The sequence below is a fragment of the Artemia franciscana genome, chromosome 8 (genome assembly GCF_032884065.1).
Source record: "Artemia franciscana chromosome 8, ASM3288406v1, whole genome shotgun sequence".
Classification (NCBI taxonomy): domain Eukaryota; kingdom Metazoa; phylum Arthropoda; class Branchiopoda; order Anostraca; family Artemiidae; genus Artemia; species Artemia franciscana.
The window spans coordinates 471,085-483,825 of NC_088870.1; the positions used below are offsets into that span (position 1 = coordinate 471,085).

The 12,741-nt window shown below is 35.0% G+C and overlaps 1 protein-coding gene across 2 annotated transcripts in view; it reads right to left on the reverse strand.

Annotated features, from left to right (window-relative positions):
• LOC136029853 (interferon-induced very large GTPase 1-like) overlaps positions 1 to 12,741 on the reverse strand; it is a 31,899-nt gene that overhangs the window by 11,845 nt on the left and 7,313 nt on the right. The gene's annotated exons all lie outside the window — the stretch shown is intronic.

Consider the following 12,741-nt stretch of genomic DNA (forward strand, 5'->3'; position numbering starts at 1 on the left):
ACGCCAGCCGACTTTCAGCGATCGCTATATTGATCACGTATCTAGTTTCAAATCTTCTTCATGTAAAAATTAGGGTGGTCCGTGATTTGAACTTGAGACCTCTCGCACCCTAAGCGAGAATCATACCAATATACCACAAGCATACTTTGAAGAACAATCATTTGTTTTATAGGCAAATAAAATTCTTCTCAACTATCTTGTTCAATCCCTCCCCCCAGATAGTCAAATAGGTTAAGAGGCTATTTCTAATTTAATCTAGTCTGGTCCCTGATACGCCTGCCAACTTTTATCTTCCTATCTTATCTGGAAGAGCCCAAAATAGCAAATGCCTCTAACTCCCCCAAAGAGAGCGGATCCAGTCCAGTTATGTCAATAGCATATCTAGGACATGTTCTTATTCTTCCCACCAAGTTTCATCCCGATCTCTACACTCGAGCGTTTTCCAAGATTTCCGGTTTCTCCCTCAAACTCCCCCCAACATCAACAGATCTAGTCGGGATTTGAAATTAAGAGCTCCAAGACACAAGATTCTTCTAAATATAAAATTTCATCAAGATCTAATCACCCTTTCGTAAATTAAAGATACGTCATTTTTCTAGTGTTTCAGAATTACCCTCCCCCAAACACCCCCAAAGAGAACCAATCCAGTCTGGTTATGTCAATCTCGTATCTAGAACTTGTGCTTATTCTTCCCACTAAGTATCATCACGATCTCTCCATTCTAAGTGTTTTCCAAGATTTCCGGTTTCCTCCTCCAACTCCCCCCAATGTCAACAGATCTGTTCAGGATTTTAAATAAGAGCCCTGAGACAAAAGGTCCTTCTAAATATTAAATTTCATTAAAATTCAATCACCCGTGCTTAAGTTAAGAATACCTCATTTTTTCTAATTTTCCCGAATTACCGAATCAGGTCCCCCCCCCCCCCCAACTCTCCCAAAGAGAGTGGATCTGGTCTGGTTATGTCAATCACGTAACTAGTACTTAATGTTTATTCTTCCCAGCAAGTTTCATCCCAATCTCTCCACTCTAGCCGTTTTCCAAGATTTCTGGTCCCCCCAACTCCCCCCAATGACACTGGATCCAGTCGGGATTTAAAATAAGAGGTCTGAGTTACGAGGTCCTTCTAAATATCAAATTTCATTAATATTTGGTCACTCGTTCATAAGTTAAAAATACCTCATTTTTCTACTTTTTCAGAACCTCCCCCCCCCCACAACTACACCAAGAGAACGAATCCGTTCTGGTTATGTTAATCCCGTATCTTGAAATTGTGCTTATTTTTCCACCAGGTTTCATCTCGATCTTTTCGCTCAAAGCGTTTTCCAAGATTTCAGTTTTCCCCCTCCAAATCCCCCAATGTCACCAGATCCAGTCCAGATTTAAAATAAGAGCTCCAAAGCACGATATACATCTAAATGTCAAATTTCATTAACATCCAATCACCCATTCTTGAGTAAAAAATACCCAATTTTTTCCGAATTAATGATCCCCCTACTCCCCCAAGATGTTTGAATCCAAGAAAGGACTATTTTCAAATTAATCTTGTCTGGTCCCTTATACGCCTGCCGAATTTCATCGTCCTAGATAATCTGGGAGTGGCCAAACTAGCAATACCGGGACAGACAAACCAACTGACCGACAGAAATTGCAATCGCTTACATGTCACTTGGTAAATACCAAGTACCATAAAAACGTCGTGCTAAGAGAAAGGTAGATCATTGTGCTTAAGCCTCAGTGTCAGCTAACCGTCAACAACACAAAGGATCAATGAGCGAATTCTCTCAGGGGACTAGCTGACTAGAGGACATCATCAGTGGTTTGACTATGAAATTTGATTGAAAATCAAATTTGATTGAAAATGCTATACACATAAATTATGCTATACACAAGAATGTTCACGCTCCTGATGCGTTGTTGTTTTTCATTCCTTTTTCCCCTTTTCACAAAAATTAATTAAAGAATTAAAAATCAAAATATAAAATTGCTTTCAAATCGTATACAACTTTAAGATCTTTAGCAAAAATAAAAAAAGAACTAAGAGCTCATGTGGCACTGGTGACGAGGTCAGAAGAGCCAAGAGCTCATATGGCATGAGCTCTAGCCAAATTCTAAGAATCAATAGATTGATTTAAAAGGAAAATGAGAGGCTTAATGCCGGTCAGGATTTAAAATAAAAGCTCTGAGACACGAGGTCCTTCTAAATGTCAAAATTCATTAAGATTCGATCACCCATTCGTAAGTTAAAAGTACTCCATTTTTTCTAATTTTTCGTCTCCTTTCGGAACCCCATATGGTCGAATCTGGGAAAACCACTGGTATCAAGTCAATTTGTGCAGGTTCCTGACACACCTACCAATTTTCATCGTCCTAGCACATTCAGAAGCACCGAACTCGCCAAAGCACTGCCCCCCCAACTCCCCCAAAGAGAGAGGATCCAGTCAAGTTACAACAATCACGTATTGATGAAAAGTGGTTATTCTTCCCACCAAGTTTCATCCCGATTTCTCCACTCTAAGCGTTTTCCAAGATTTCTGGTTTCCCCCTCCAACTCCCCCCCCCCAATGTCAACAGGTCTGGTCTGAATTTAAAATAAGAGCTTTGAGACATGAGTTCCAGGTAAATATCGAATTTCATTAAGATCCGGTCACCCGTTCGTAAGTTAAAAATACCTCAATTTTTCTAATTTTTCCGAATTAACACCCATTCCCCCAACGAGAGCGGATTCAGTCCGGTTATATCAATCACGTATCTTGGACTTGTGCTTATTCTTCCCACCAAGTTTCATTCCGAACTCTCCATTCTATGCGTTTTCCAAGATTTCCCGTTTCCCCCTCCAGCTACCGCCAATATCACCAGACACGGTCGGGATTCAAATAAGAGCTCTGAGACACGAGATCCTTCTAAATATCAAATTTCATTTAGATCCAATCACCCATTCGCAAGTTGAAAATACCTCATTTTTTAAATTTTTGCTCTCCCTCCATTACCCCAGAGGATTGGGGAAACAACTGTTATCGAGTCAATTTGTGCAGGTCCCTGACATGCCTACCAATTTTTATCGTCCTAGTATGGTAAGAAGCACGAACTCTCCAAAGCACTGAGCCCCCCCCCACTCCCCCAAAGAGTGGATCCAGTCCGGTTATTTCAATCACGTATCTAGGACTTGTGCTTATTCTTCTCACCAAGTTTCATCCCGATCTCTCCACTCTAAGCGTTTTCCAAGATTTCCGGTTTGCCCCTCCCACTCCCTCCAATGTCACCGGATCCGGTCAGGATTTAAAATAAGAACTCTGAAGCACGAGACTCTTTTAAATATTAAATTTCATTACGATGAGATCACCCGTTCGTAAGTTAAAAATGCCTCGTTTTTTCAAATTTTTTTCGAATTAACCGTCCCTCCACTCCCTCCCGCCAGATGGTTGAATCGGGGAAGATACTATTTTTAATTTAATCTGGTTTGGTCCCTGATACGCCGGCCAACTTTCATCGTCCTGGCTTATCTGGAAGTGCTGGAACTAGCAAAACCGGGACCGATGGACCGACAGAAATTGCTATCGCTATATGTCACTTGGTAAATACCAAGTGTTATAAAACAAGTTTTTCTACTAAAAGTAAGGAGCAATATTAAAACTTAAAACCATCATAAATTATACCGTATATCCCTCTCTTTATGCTAAAGTTTTTTCAGTAGTTTTAGAAAAGTTTCTGATTCTAATTACATCACGATTGTGATTCAAGTATTGATCTCGAAGAGCTGGAACAAAAGGTCGAACTTTAAGCGTAAAGATCGGAGTATTGAGGAGTGGGCGACTCCCTCATATACAGAATAATATCTGTTCGATTGAAACTTTAATGTTGCTCCTTTGTTTCAGTAGAAAAAAGCTTTTTTTTTAAAACTTAATTTCTGATCGTTTTTCAAATAATGGCAGGAAATTCCTCTCCCCCTCCTTGAAAAACCTCCCACAAAAATTTCTCTGTAGAAAGTTTCCTGGCCTCCAACCGCCACCCCTCCTCCTTCACACACACACATACCCAAAAAACATTTAATCTTTTTGAGCCAGAAAACGATCAATGTAAGATTAAAACCAATAATATACCCAACATCAAATCAGCCCCCTTCACCATTATACTAACAATTATGGTCAAAGCATAGGCAATTTTGATCATTTACAGTACTTGCCTCAGGGGTTGTGAAGGTTATATTATGCCTGAAAAAATATTATTGAACCTTTCGACAATTTTGAACAAAATGACGATCGTAAAATTACATCCGATGTTTCTTGAGTTACGGAGCAAGAAGACAGCAAAAAAGGCTTTAGAAAGGGGCTGGGTCCCCTTCAACCACTTTCAATTCTTAAAAGGTACTAAAACTTTCAATTTCCTATATAACCAGCCCACTCTCAAACTTCTACAACCACTTCTTTAATAAGGTGTTCAGGTGAAAAAAAAACAAAAAACAACAAAACAAATAAAATAATACACCGCTGGAATATGGCTCTTCAATACAGACAGTTCCCGAGCGCTACCTATGATTCAAGAGGTTAGAAAATCATTAGGCGAAAAACAACAAAAACCAGTTGGGTTGGCTAACTCCCAAACCACCATAGTTGTAATACTCGAAATACTTCCAAAGAAGAACTTCAAACTTGTTGTAAACGATTGTATGAATTTTTGAAAAGTTAAACTAAGCCGTCCGTGATCTTATAATGAAAAAAAACTTTTCATGCTGATTCCAAATAAAAGTAATTCACTAAGATCAATGTTACACATCAAAAGCAGTGAGGCTGAGAAATCTAGTTAGATTTTCAAAAAGGGGAGAAAACAACCCCAAAAGGTCAAGCAGTATTAATTAAAATCAAACCATCAAATTCAGCATATCAGATAATCCTACTTTGAGGTTTCAAGCTCCTACCTACAGAATTTTGTTATTTTTTGCCAGAACAAAGATCACGGATGTGTGTTTACTTCTTTGTTCTTTCCCAGGGGTGATGGTGATCGTATTAAATTAACAGTCTTAAAAGATCAAGAGAAGGCTCATTTGAAATTAAAAGTTCTAGTGCCCTTTCCAAGCGACCAAAGAGTTTGGAGGGCAATTAGCTCCATTTCCACGCACCCTTTCGCTTAATGACATCTGTTCTTAATTTTGAGATAGCTCCAATAAGTATTCCTCCGGGGATGACTGACCCCCACCTCCCGCAGACCCTGGGGAAAGGCATATAAATTATGCCATTTGCCAATTGCATCCTCATAGAAGGCCATATGCTATTGAGAAAGAGCCTATGCAACAAATTTTCGGAGGGGGAAATTTCTACAATGGAAGGGGGAATTTTCAGCGATGGAAGGGAGATTCCACAAGGGGAAAGATTTTCCTCAATGAGGAAAGTTTCCAAGTGGACATTTTATACGAGGGGAAGGGCTGTAAGTCATTCTATTTATTCACTGTTTACATATAGTTTTGTTATTGGGAAATATACAGAAATTTTTATAGAGCTTTCTTTAAAAAAAAGAAACAAAAATCACATCAGATTCAGCATATCAGAAAATGCTAGCAAGGAGGTTTCAATCTCCTATCTACAAAAACAATTATTTTTTCTTTTTCTTTTTTTTTCAGAAGGATTGTCACGAATTCTTATTTACTTGTTTTTTCGCCTAAGAGTGATCGTACCAAAATAGCACTAAAAGATCAGTAGAAGGCTCATTCGGAGGTAAATTCAAAGTTCTAGTGCCCTTTCCAAGAGACCAAAAAGACAGGAGGGTAACTGGCTCTCTTCTACGCCCCCCGTTTCCCAAATGACATTCATACAAATTTTAAGATAGCCATTTAGTGCAGTAGAGAGAAAGATCCAATATATATGCCTCTAGGGATGACATGACCCCCCCCCCCATAGCCCCTGGGGAAATGGCTATAAACTATGCAATTTGCCCATTGCTTGTACAGAGAAGACCGTCTGATATTGGGAAATAGTCTATACAAAAAAGTTTTCGGAGAGGAGAATTTTCTTCTAGGAAAGAGGAATTGCACACGGAGAAAAATTTCCGGGAGGAAGAAAGTTTCCGAAGGAAATTTTTACACGGGGGGAAAGGGATTTTATTCGATTTGCTCATTGTTTACATACAGTTTTTGTGATAAGGAAATATACTGTAACTTTTCTGTTTTAACTTTTTACGGGGAAGGAGGTATTTTCCGGATAAATTTTCCACAGAGTGCGGGATTATCCAGCGAATATATTTTCCACATAGTGTTGGGGAAACTTCCAGCATGATTTGCAAGAAGTCAAAAAATCAAATAAAAAGTTGGTAGTTAAGTGTTATAACGACTACACCAAAGAAGTCAAGTTCGGTTAATCACAATAAAAGACAAAAATATGATGAAAATATAATACTTTAGTAACAAAATTATGGAAACTACAACTGAAAATTATGCAAAGCAGGCCGCCAGGAACGCATTATATTAAATACCCAATCTAACCACCTCTATATATTATTAAATAAAAAAAAAAACTAGTTTTTTTAACTGAAAGTGAGGAGCGACAGTAAAACTTAAAACGAACAAAAATTACTCCGTGTATGAAGGGGATATTCCTTTCTCAACGTCCCGCTTTTTATACTAAAGTTTGACTCTTTCTCTGAGTTTTACTTTATTAAACAGTAAAAAATTTTAGCGTGAAGAGCGGGGTGTTGAGAAGGGAACAGCCCCTTTCATACACAGAGTAATTTCTGTTCATTTTAAGTTTTAATGTCGTTTCTTACTTTCAGTTAAAAAAAAAACAGTTTTTTTTTAATTTGATTTCTGAACGTTTTTGAATTAATGCATGTTTGATTTTGGCTCTCCCCCCATAAATTATTAAAATGAAATTTGCATTTTAATTCTTTTTTTGGGTAAATGGCTTTCTCTTAGTTTTGATCAGACGATTTTGAGAAATAAGTATATATATATATATATATATATATATATATATATATATATATATATATATATATATATATATATATATATGCAATATATATATATATATATATATATATATATATATATATATATATATATATATATATATATATATATATATATATATATATATATATATATATATATATATATATATATATATATTGATTAACATTCACCATCAACAAAGCACCGGGACACAAATGACGACCGCGACACAGGGAATATAAATGACGACCGGGACACTTAAAGAGAAATTACAGACCGGGACACCGGAACACAAATGACGACCGGGACACAGGGAATGTAAATGACGACCGCGACACTCAAAGAGAAATTACAGACTGGGACACAAAGACACAAATGACGACCGGGACACAAGGAAACAACTACAACGGGGACGCCGGGGGGCATAGGGGGATATATAAATGACGATGGGGACACAGGGAATGTTCGATTAGCAATCACCATCAACAAAGCTCAAGGGCAATCATTAGAATCATGAGGTATAACTAAAAAAAGGTAAAAAACTAAAACCTAAAAAAAAGACCAATTCAAAAACGAATGTATATACAGACCGGGACACCGGGACACAAATGACGACCGGGACACCGGGACACAAGGAATATAAATGACGCCCGGGACCCTCAAAGAGAAATCACAGACTGGGACACCGGGACACAAATGACGACCGGGACACATAGAATATAAATTTGACCGGGACACATAGAATATAAATTTGACCGGGACACATAGAATATAAATGACGGCCGGGACACAGGGAGACAACTACAATGGGGACGCCGGGGGGCACAGGGGGATATATAAATGACGACGGCGACACAGGGAATCGGCGATTAGCAATCACCATCAACAAAGCTCAAGGGCAATCATTAGAATCATGAGGTATAGATCTGAATACGGATTGTTTTCCCATGGACCATTATATGTTGCATGTTCAAGGGTTGGTAAACCTGATAATCTATTTATATGCACAGACAATGGGACATCAAAGAATGTTGTATATTCGCAAGTTTTACATATATATATATATATATATATATAAACATATATATATATATATATATATATATATATATATATATATATATATATATATATATATATATATATATATATATATATATATATATATATATATATATATATATATATATATATATATATATATATATATATATATATATATATATATATATATATATATATATATATATATATATATATATATATATATATATATATATATATATATATATCTATATTCACAGGTGGGACATAGGGACACAACTATAATGGCGCGTAACGACTTACGTGCGCGTATATATATATATATATATATATATATATATATATATATATATATATATATATATATATATATATATATATATATATATATATATATATATATATATATATATATATATATATATATATATATATATATATATATATATATATATATATATATATATATATATATATATATATATATATATATATATATACCGTTACACAAGCTCAAAAAATTGAGGCTCTTTTTAAATTGTATTAAATTACTTAAAATGTAAAAAACTGGTGATTGCATAAATATTTCAATATATTTTGACAATGGATTAAAGCAATTCGAAAATCTTAAAACAGAAAACCAACAGTCTGAGGATTAGTAGAAATTGTTGAAGTTTAGAACGCTTGCTGCTCAAAGAAAATTTGTCAAAGTGTCAATTAATGTCAAAAAGAAATTATTATTAAATTGCTTAAAATGTAAAAAACTGGTGATTGCACAAATATTTCTTTATATTTTGATAACGGATTAAAGCAATTCGAAAACCTTGAAACAGAAAACCAAACCTATTTACGTCATCAGTTCGATCCAAAAATGATATAACGTGGCCGGGACCCAGATTACAAGGGAATATGAGAATCCATATATAGTAGCCTGTCGCGTGCCATGCCGGGGACCGGTGGCAAAGCCACCGGGACCCAGCACTGTCTGTGGTTGGGTACGCGGACGAAGCCGCCAGGACCCAGCACTGTCTGTGGTTAGAACACAAGGGACAATGAGAATCCATAAATAGAAGCCTGCCGCATTCCATGCTTGGGCCCGGTGGCGAAGCCGCCGGGACCCAGCACTGTCTGCGGTTAGAACACAAGGGACAATGAGAATACCTTTATATATATATAAATATATATAAATATATATATATATATATATATATATATATATATATATATATATATATATATATATATATATATATATATATATATATATATATATATATATATATGCCTTTTTGGCGTTATCTACACATATATATATATATATATATTATTGGCTTTTTGGCGTTATCTTTCGTAGCTGCCCCTTAAATTTCCACATTTTGAGCACCTGACTGAGGCAAGAGCTCAAGTCCGTCCCTTCAGTCCTTGCCCAATGTTAAGGAAAGAAAACTAAATACTGTCTGTTTCTGTGGGTTTTCATGTTTTTCACATAATCAAACCTGAGAGTTTAATGAACCTCACTCTGAAACTAATTTCAATGAATATTATCTTCATTTGAAAAAAAACAATCAGGACATCCATCAAATTTATAAGTAAAAAACAATCAATTTCTTAGAATAGAAGCAAATAAGACATTCTATTCTTTCCATTTTACAAACAAGCTTTTTGTTCCATTTCATTTGAAGTATTGAAATTTGACAACTGAAAAAAATCTTTTTAAACGTCAATTGGTAACTAAACAGTTTTGGTTTCAAACTGTATATTAGAAGCGACGCGGCTCAATCGTAACCGAAATTCTAAAAAACCGAAATTTTAAACTGATGGATATATTCAAAGAATCGGCTTATTATGCTGATTTCCAACATGTAGGTTTCATAAACAAGCATCACGGAATTACCGTAAAGAGAAATTTCTTTTCATTAGTATGTGATAAAACAACTCGTTGTAACAACTGTAAGTAAGGAGCGACTCGGCAACTAAGCCCCCTCCCCGACCCCATTTTCCCACAATCGTCCAGTCAAAATTTTGAGATAGCCATTCTGTTAATCATAGTTAAATAAAGGTCAAATAAATATGCCTTAGGATATAACATGACCCCCTCCCCCAACAACCAGAGGGGAAAGTCTAAATTCAAAAATTTGTTCATTGTTTTCGTATAGTATTTGTTATTCAGAAGTATGAATACATTTTTGGATGGGAGGAGGGACAAATTTTCTGCTGGGGGTTTTCCACGGGGATAATTTTCCATTGAGAGAAACATTTCCAGATGATGAACTTATCAGGGGAATTTTTAAACTTGGGGGATTTGCAAGAAATCCTATACAACTTTTTTTATATCTTCCTTTCTCTTTTCCGTCTCAATTTTACGCATGGAGCTGTTAAGGAGTAAATTTTCACTGGTATTGAAAGAATATTATCATGGAAGGGGGGAGTATTTTTCCGTGGAGGTGGGGCCAGATTTTCTGGAACTATTTGAAAAAATGATCAAATTAAATTAAACTTTTTTTTTCAACTGAAAGTACTGAGCCACATTAAAACTTAAAACGAAAAAGAATTATTACGTATATGAAGGGGGATACATTCCCCCCACCCCTAAAAACCCAGCTCTTTACGCTGAAGTTTTAACTGTGTACCAATTCTTTAAGAACGACTCCTGAAACAAAAGGGTCGTTTAAAGTACTAAAAAAAACCTTAGAAAAGATCAAGGTGTTGAGGAGGAGGCAATTACCTTCACATACGTAATAATTTCTGTTCATTTAAGTTTTAATCTTGCTCCTTACTTTCAGTTGAAAACAAAACTTTTTTTAATTTAATTTTTGAAGGAATCAGTTCGGTTTGATGTAGCAATCTAGCCCTAGAATATCGAGACAGGGGTCGGTAAAATTCTAGTTAATTGACTTCTTGCTATCTCAGAAATGGTTTAGGTTAGGTTAGGAATATATAAGCTATGCAAATACATTTCCTAAATTTTACAAAAAAAAACATTAATATGGCTCAAAATTCTACTCAAATAACAGGAATTGCATTTTCAGAACTAAAGGCAGAGAAAAAGCAACTAGTACCTGAAAATTAAGCTAAAATGTTTTGTCAAAATTTCAATAGGTATACCTGTCATGTAGGAAAACTTCAGGGTCCTTTAAAAACTTATATTATTATCTTTAAAACCTTATAAAATGGAATTGAGCAAAGTTATGAAACTGAAAACAATTTCGTTGTACTTGAATTAAGCAGAAGATCTATTTTTCAAGGTTTCACTTTTATAACACACATATTTTAAAGGTCATCAAAGGTCAGGACCCTCTAGAGGGAGAAGGAGTGGAGGTAGTTGCTTCAAAATACCTTCCCGGGACATATGTAGATTCATCCCTGAAAGTTTCATTTTCCTAACCTAAACCCTTTCTGAGATAGCAAGAAGTCAATTAACTAGAATTTTACCCAGGGTTCATTTGAACGGAAAATAATCTAGTTTTCTGTAGCAATCTGTAGAATTGGCAAATCAACTATTCACTTATTGTTTTTTTTTCTTTCAAATTTGTTTTATTTGGGTTTGTTATTACCTTTTGTGCTATTTATCATCAACAATTTGTTCTAGTTGCTAGAGAAAGCAAATTTCAAAAGGCAAATTTGCGTATGTGGCCCAAAGCTAGCCCCATTGAGGAGCTCAACTATCTTCCTAAATAGCAAAAAAGCTTATCGAGCTATAAGCTTAAATATTCGAATTTAAAATTTACGAGTGTATGAAAATATACGAAAATAAAAATATACGAATTAATAGCTTATAACCTAGAATTTAACGAGGAATTACATCTTAATTAACGATAAATTACGCCTTGGTTACAGTGTTTATGCTACATAAAAATCATCCCTACAAGTCTCTACCGTTGAAATCTATTATGACTAATGTATAAAAAGTATCTCAAAAATTTAGACAAAATTCAAGTAAACCTAGCCTGCTCAAAATAGCAGCCAGGGTCCTGGAAACCCTCAAAAAAACCTCACAGTAAAACTGACGTCATTTTTATCGATTTCTAGCTTCTTTTTAAAAATTCTTGCACATCTGTTGTCAAGATAACAAAATACTATTAAGACTAAAGGTTATATAAATAGTTATTCTTCCTGAATCAGCTACAAAAAGGATATTTTTTTCTTTTTACCAAACGGGATTTTTTCTCACTACCCATTTTTATTTAAAAACACGCTTATAAACTTTTGGTCACTAATTTAAGGGCTCAAAATATGGTTTTCCCCAGAAGTGGTGATTGAAAAATGGAGGAGCGTTCAGCTTTATCTTGAAAGATGAATGTTGGTGGATTATGTAATTTTAACATAACAAATTTGTAATAAAAACTTAAGTTTAAAATATAGAAAAACTTATCTTTGATAAGCGTCCAAAAATTATCATTTTCAAATTCCCAAATACACCAAATATACACCAAAAGAGATTATTATATTCAAAGCATAAAAAAGGCACTGTGTGGTATGTTCACGTTATTTCTAGGTCATTTATATAAATTATTAAATATTTTTCCCAGGTGATATTTCCTCTTTCTTCCTCGCATTCCGGCTAATTTATGTTGTGAACTACAAATTTACTTCTAGGTTGCATGAAATGAAAAGACAATAACTACGGTTTTAGATATAATTTATTTTCCAACTCATTTATCTCAACTTTTTGTTTCTGATAGTGAAAGTATTTGCTTGATGTCAAGAAGGCCATCAATGCTTACCAATTGAGTACACATTTTCATTTGCTCCCTTCTGA